Raw genomic sequence first — 8,406 nt, 5'->3', positions numbered from 1 at the left:
GTTAGTTCAGATTTGACCCAAAGTTGGGTTGAAACAACCCAGCATTTTTTAGAGTGTACTGTCACCTTTGATCAATTTAATGCATCCTTGCTGAATAAAGTATTAATTTCTTTATACAATCTTACTGACCCTAAACTTTTGAATGGTATTGTTTATACATATACATTTTAATTGATTCACTTCACTATATTAATGTGCAATCTTTGACAATCTTTAGGAAACATCCAAGAGTTCAAAATCATGACTGTTACATATATACATGTATATCACCCAGCCCTAATTTGAAGTTTGGTTTGCCACTGAGTGTTACAATGGCCCAAGGTCAGCTAGCAGTCAACAGACCACAGCTATCAGCTGGATGATCATGACACACAGCTTCACCCTCACTGGTAAGAGGCAGGCTGGAAGACAGGGCGTGAAAATGGATGTGCCATCGCCTTCGATTATAGGGAGTTAGAGGTGTGTGCAGTGAGATGCTTTGCCTGGTGTAACCCGACCTCTGTGGGGTCTTTAATGTACAGATGATGAATGAAACTCTTGAGTGAAGGACAGGTCTATAGGCTAATTGTGTGTGAGTGAGTGTGTGTGTGTGTGTGTGTGTGTTAGTGTGGTGCAGGTGATCTAGCTTGAGCTGTATTTTTTTGTGAATTTGAGTTAACTGATTTAAGAAATTTGGTTTAATAATCAAATATGATTAGCTTAAATAATGCTGAGCAATGTAAGTGTGTAATTTTTTTGCCACAAATTTAAACAAACAATAATGACCATTTTCAAACAGGTTTCCACCTAACATCCAGTAACATTTTCACTGTACTTTGAATAAAAGTGTCTAAAATTAAATAAGAACTGATCATCCAATGACTGCGCCAACTTCATTCATTAAAAATGAGTAAGAAAGTCAGAAAACTCTTGCTAAATGACTAGCTGATATGTATTCCTCCTTTAGGGCTGAAATCACCTACGTTTTAACCTTATCAAAAATCTGACAGTTTTAGTCTTATTAGATTTGTCATTAATAAAACATACAGATGGCTGAAGTAGGAGACAATTATAGCGGATGTCATTTGAAGACAGACATATATATATATATATATATATATATATATATAAAATTTAAAAAAAAGATATCGTGACTAACATTGCTAAAGGCCCAAAAATGTTGTGAATATATCAGTGGCTGCAATATAACAAAGAGTGAAAAATTTAAGGGGGTCTGAATACTTTCCGTACCCACTGTATATATATATATATATATATATGATTTGCCTTTTGGTATGAGTTGAAACGCAGCTTCTGACATGATATCCAAGTCAGCAGAAAAGTGCAAAGGAGTTTGACTTCTGCTGCCAGAGAAATTTCACTAAAAGAACAGGCATCTGATGTGAAACCCCTGAGGCCTGAGTAAATTTCACAAATCCTCCAGTGGAATCCAATTGACATGATACCCTTCTGCACTTCTTACATGACAAATCCCTTGTGCTGGTGGGGTGACCAAATATAATCTTCAAATGCGGGAGGGGTGGCCTGATTAGATTTAGTACTAGGTTCTGAGGTTCTGCAGACGCTCAGAAAATGATTTACAGATGGCCACAGGTTGAGGATGGACAATGAATATAAACCAACCCTGTCCAGGGGAGAGACTGAACAAAATGAACATAAATCTGACAGCCGGCTAAAACCGCAGACTGAGGTTGTAAGATAAGACACCATCAACCTACTGAGACAAGAATATTCAACTGGAATCTTAATACCGCTTTGACCTTAGCAAGACCTAGACAGCCTCTTTGTCTTGGACATCAGCTTAAACTATTTTGAGTCATTGGTCTCATTTGTGTACCTTATTTCTCTTTCCAGTGTCAGATATTTGCTTGAATTTCACAGTAAGGGAGGTTTTTGGTAATATCTGATTTTTACATAGCCTGGAACACAGTGTATACGTCAAGGGTTTCACAATGTCCACAGATAATTTGAGAGATTATGGGCCCATTTCAAAAACTGTAAAGATGACCAAGAAAAAAATATACAAGTTTTAATTGTATTCACAATAATGGCATAAAGGATAAAGCATAAAGCATAAAGTGAGTCAACCATTCTAACCTACTTGTAAAGCACAAATCAAAGGGCATCATCCCTGCTCCAGAAGTTTTGTGGTATCCTTTTATCTCATTTCCACAGAATCTCAAATAATGTCTATATAAGTATAAACAATGTAATTTTGTAATGTCTGTATTAACAGTTGATAAGTGAAATAGTAGCTCATCTGTCATATTAGTTCATGACAGATCGATTATCTAATTTCAAGCACATGCATATACAAACTAAACATTTTAATGTCTTTTTCATCTTTTTCACACAGGAAGGCTTTATGAAATGATCTAGTTGCTCCCTCTTTCCTTACATTGAGTCCTCCGATTGTCCTTCCGTCAAAGTCCATGTCATACTCAGAAGACTATTTTCCCCTAAAAAGGTAACCGTATTAGTTCCTAGTCGTGTTTCACTCATATCAACCGTAGGTCCTGATTAGACCTACATTCATACTATGACCTCTATAGAATGTCACAGAAGCTCAGTCTCAAACTGTGCAGCCATTGTTGGGGTCAGCCATGTTATCGCAACAGTTTTCGTTTCCCCTCTTTCTTCTCAGTCACTTTGAGAGAGCTTGCCGCTGAAAGGCATTAGCAGTTATAGACATGGACCATGTTTCAGAACAACACTAATATTTACTTGAATTTGTGAGTTGAAATTGAGTTTTGTGTGTATTTGGGTTTGGTCAGCCCAGAATGAAAGCACAAAAGTCCTAAAAAAAAGTCCAAAAGCTTCTTTGCTGTATTCTTTACTATCTTCACGATATGCCCTGGCTCCTCTCTGATTTTTATCACCTACTAAGATCTAATCTTTCTTCATCTTAACACTTGCTGGGTACTTAGTGAAACGTTGGATATTTGACACGTCTTAATCCCTTTCAGTCATGAATACCTCAGAGGAGTACATGAGAGCCTTTGCGATAAAGGGACTGAATCAAGTCAGACCCTCAAGCTTAGCCCCTCTGGCAGGTGAAACCCCAGAGGGAGGACTGCTGGTTTTTGATAAGGAAATCCAATCGTGTTGGAAAGGAGACGTTTAGCATACAGAGAGAGTCTGAAAGCAATGTCTGGTTCTTCACTTAACACCTGATGAAATTGCAAGCCTTTTCTATAACAGTGTTGAGTAAAGATCAGGCCAGTGGACAAAAGAAGGCAGGGTGAAAGCTGAGGGATCCATTTGAAGACGTCACCGGTTCCCATGCTGTTGACCAAATATAAGAATGGCGTGGCTTGATTTGGAGCAATTATTGTCATGATGTTGATGTCTCTCCAAGATCTGATTTAGAATCAAGACTCCTAATTCAAAATTCAAAATTCATTGCTACAGGAGATTTAGATTACAAGGTGCAGTATACGAACTGATCAGAGAAAAGTTTAGAAGACGAGCTGAAGAAGAAGAAGCACTATGAAGCCCTTGTCTACATTCAGTTTGATCCTCAGGGACGTATGATCTGGCTTGTTTTTACGTAACATGTTTTGTGAGTTTTTGGGAACTGTTCTTTTCCTCTTCAGTCTTGCTGTGGCCACATGCCACATGGGACTCCATCACAGATGAACCTCTCCCAACGTTGGACTCTTCTTTTGCACGCTCGCCCGACAGGCTCCATGTTTCCTTGTCCTTCGGAGTATCGCTAGCCCTGGCCTGTGTATGCCTGGGTGAGGTGCACCTCAACCCAGTGATTACCCTGGCATTGGTTGCAGGCTTGAGGGTAAGCCCCTGGTGGGCTGTCCTCTTGGTGGGGGCCCAGCTGCTTGGTGCCCTCAGTGCATGTGCTCTCCTGTTAGAGACAACAGCCCTAAAGAGCAACCTGGGGCTTAATGAGGTGAGATTTTTTGGATCCTACAGGTTTCTCTTAGGTTAAACTGTCTATAACAGGGGTTCTCAGCTTTGGCCCTCTAGGTCCACTTTCCTGCAGAGTTTAGCACCAACCTTGATCAAGCTTACCTGCCTGTAACTTTCTATTAATCCTGAAGATGTTGATTAGCTTGTTCAGGTGTGGTTGATGATGGTTGGAGCTAAACTATGCTGGAAAGTGGATCTCGAGGGCCAGAGCTGAGAACCCCTGATCTATAAGTTTCCCTAATATTACTCTAATATCTATGCTCAGTATGTTCAGATATCTGTGTTCTGGATCTTCTGACATCTGCTCTAGATCTTCTGTTCTCTGCACACTTGATCATCTGATTTCTGTGCTCATCTTCGCATTTTCAAACTCTTCCTAATCAAACATACCTGATCAACTCATCTGTTCATTAGTAGAGTTCTTTTCAAGACCTGAAATGGATGGGTCAGAAAAGGGAGACATCCAAAATGTGTACTGCTGGGATGCTTCTGTGTTTTGGATCGTCTGATTTCTGTATCTTCTGATGACTTTGCTCTGGATCAGCAGATTTCTGTGTCAAATATCTTCTGATTTCTGTGCTCTGGATTTTCTCATCTGTTCTGTAGATCTTCTGATCTCTGTGTTTTGTATCCTCTGATTTTTGTGGTCTGGATCCTCTCATATCTGTGTTCTGTTATCTGTGATCAGTGTGGCCAACTTTGTCAGGATCAGAATTAAATGTAGTTCAATGACTTGAATGTAGTTTAATGACCATTTGATTTCTCTCGAGGCCTGTGAAAATCTTATTTAAAAGAGACCATTTAAATGTATCTAAAACATTTCTGTGTCTATAGTTAACATGCTTGCTCAATAAAATCAAGGCTTTTATTCACCATTATTACATTAACGCTAGGTAATTACCAAGCTATTAAGCCATTCTCATTTATTCCACAATGTAATTTAATTGTGACATGCAATGTGCTATACTTTTAATTCTCTAATTAGCCAATTCTGCTTGTAATTTTCATTAACTGTTAACAAAATGCATAATGTAGAAATTGGATTGTAAGGGTAGAAATGTAAGAAACCATATTATATTCTGTATTATTCTTGCTCAGCATGATATGACATCTCAGTGCACCTGTCAAAGTCCTGCATTTTATTCTGCATTCTCCTTTTTATGTTCTTTTTGGTACAATACAGATCTGTCAAAAAGTTTGTAAGAGTAAACAGAAATGCAGAGACATTGTGGTAGAAAGACAACATTCAAAAACATTAGAAAGAAACAGCTAATCTTTGAAAAATCAGAAACGAGTCTAGGGGAGGAGCAGGTCTGTAAATCACTGAAACATAGGAGAGTGTCAAAATAAGAGTGAGCAAGAAAAATATGTAGTTTGATGGCAAATGTGTTCTCTGTGTGTGTCAGAGAAAGTGAGGAAACAGCAAGATGGGCATGGATGGATGGAGGGAGACAGAAAGTAAGAGAGAGAGAAAGGAAGAGAAAATATTTTGCCAGGTAATTGGAGTGAATGAGGAAAGGAGATAGAGGGAGCCGGAAAAGACAGATAGTGTCCAACAATAACGGATAAAACTCCACTTATCCTCCTTCAGGTGGCCCCGGGGGTATGTCTGTATCAGGCTCTGTTAGTGGAGATGGCTGTTACATTCCAGCTAGTGCTGTGCGTCCAGGCTGCCACTCATCCCAAATCACTGTTTTCCTCTGTGGCCCCTGCAGTCACCCTTGGTCATCTAATGGCGGTAAGGACGGTTTATGAGTTATGTCATATTAATTCATAATAATGAATTATGTCATTTTATGTCATAATAAAGTCAACTTTTTCCCTGAATGAAATGTCATGTAATTCAAGTCCATGAAGAGCTGAAAACTTCTGGCAAACATTTGCTGCACTTTTTCTGAAACATAAATTAACTGCTTGTTTGCCACAAATAAATAAAGAGATATTTGGCCATAAGTTTGAATTTGGCAGGAGACCCATAGTTGCCCTGTGGTGTTTGGTCTGCAGATTGGCTTCACAGGCTGTGGAATGAATCCTGCCAGGTCATTTGGTCCAGCTGTGCTAACTATGAACTTCCACAATCACTGGGTTAGTAAACAAACCTCATGTGGTAGAAAACAAATAATCATTCACACACACATGTATGTGTGTGTGTGTGTGTGTGTGCGTGCGTGCGTGCGTGCGTATACAGTATATATATATATATATATATATAACACCACACACACATATCATCATATATAACTTGCTCACAAAATGACTTAGTGCATAACTTTATGTAACAATATAAAGGATAATGCTGATGTTTCACCTGGCTTAGTAAACAAACCTCATGTGGTAGAAAACAAATAATCATTCACACACACATGTATGTGTGTGTGTGTGTGTGTGTGCGTGCGTGCGTGCGTGCGTATACAGTATATATATATATATATATATATATATATACACACACACATATCATCATATATAACTTGCTCACAAAATGACTTAGTGCATAACTTTATGTAACAATATAAAGGATAATGCTGATGTTTCACCTGGCTTAGTAAACAAACCTCATGTGGTAGAAAACAAATAATCATTCACACACACATGTATGTGTGTGTGTGTGTGCGTGTGTGCGTGTGTGCGTGCGTGCGTGCGTGCGTGCGTGCGTGCGTGCGTGTGTGTATACAGTATATATATATATATATACACACACACACCACACACACATATCATCATATATAACTTGCTCACAAAATGACTTAGTGCATAACTTTATGTAACAATATAAAGGATAATGCTGATGTTTCACCTGGCTTCATGCAGGTGTATTGGCTCCAGAGGTTCTGAAAACCATATGGAAGCATAGTCATTCAAATAAATCTTGTAACTCCATGCAATATTGTTTAGGGCAGGAGTGTCCAACCCTGCTCCTGGAGAGCTACCATCCTGCAGATTTCAGCTCTAACCCCAATCAAACACAGCTGAACCAACTAATCAAGGTGTTCAGGGTTTGATAATTACAGACAGGTGTGCTGGAGCAGGGTTGGAACTAAAGTCTGCAGGACGGTAGCTCTCCAGGAGCAGGGTTGGACACCCCTGGTTTAGGGCATCACTGACTGATCGTCCAATTTGATTAGAAGTCTTTACTCATTAAAGCAAGTTAGCACATCTTTAGACCATCTACTCAGATCCTTATAAATCCATGTACATCAAATCTCTCGCTCCAGTGGCGCAACACATGGACCTATAGCCAAGCAGTCTGTGTTTTGTTTTGTTTTTTTGGCATCAGTGTGTTCAGTTAAAATAAGCATTCTTTTTTGTTTAGCTGCTATTGTGTGCTGCTCGGTTGTTGTTGTTTTTTTGTTTTTTATTAAATAAATTCAGTGCAGCACAGAATATTGCCAATGTCAGAAAATTAGATTAAATTCACCCTGGGCTTGTAACTATTTAACATTTCTCATTTTGTTGTAAACAGATTGTCTTGGGGTTTGGGACTTAATAGAAATGCATATAAGCTTAAACAAACAATAAGAGAAAATGTATTGTGTATTCATGCACCCCTTTGAAATGAATGACCTTTCATGTCAAGTCACCTTTATTTCCATAGTGCTTTATACAATACAGATTGTGCCAAAGCAGCTCTAAAAGACAATAGTGACATTATTTAGCTTAAGTTCAGATCAATAACACTTTGAAGTTCATCAGTCAGAAATGACTTAAATTCAGCAGTTCTACAACTCAAGTTAGTTCAATGTTGATTCAATTCAGTTCGATACAAGCGTCAATGTTGCAAGATGTGATTCAACTGTAAAGCAGCTCTACAATGTGGATGGTTAATGTAAATTACTTCTCTCTCTCTCTCTCTCTCTCTCTCTATATATATATATATATATATGGTACGTATTATATTTTATTTTTCAAATATAGTTCATTATTCTTGTTTGTTGAAATCAAATTAATATAGTGAATAAAAAGAACAATGACACTTGACAAAACAAAACAAAACAAACAAAAAGTGATTTTTCTCATTTAACATGAAAAAAGCACAGAAATAAAGTCACATTTGCAAAATACCCAAACATACTATATCTGTATGTCCCCTAGGGGTAGGATGCAATAAACAGAGTAGGAAAGACATTCACCAGACCTAGACAGATAAACAACAACTATATTATTGGAAGGCATGTTGAACAGCAGGTCAATTTTACATACTTAAAGAGCAGCTGAATTTCTTCAGGGTGCACTCAGACCCAAATCTGCAACAAATCGAAAAGGGAAACTGAAAAATACAGTTTTTGCGATTAGATGAGTAGCTATTGTAACGGGGTGAAGAATCACATGACAAGTAATCTCAATCAATACCCCGGAGGGTGGATTTATTGGGGTGATGGGTGATAGTGAGAAAGGTCCAGGTAGGTGCTCCGGTGCCGTGAGTTCTCTCTCCCGTCTTCCCAGTGCAGAGGGTCCGTGCAGTGCTCCTGTGCGGCTGGT

The sequence above is a fragment of the Sinocyclocheilus anshuiensis genome, unplaced genomic scaffold (assembly GCF_001515605.1).
Source record: "Sinocyclocheilus anshuiensis isolate Anshui unplaced genomic scaffold, SAMN03320099.WGS_v1.1 scaffold214, whole genome shotgun sequence".
NCBI lineage: Eukaryota > Metazoa > Chordata > Actinopteri > Cypriniformes > Cyprinidae > Sinocyclocheilus > Sinocyclocheilus anshuiensis.
This window is presented reverse-complemented; position numbering follows the sequence as displayed.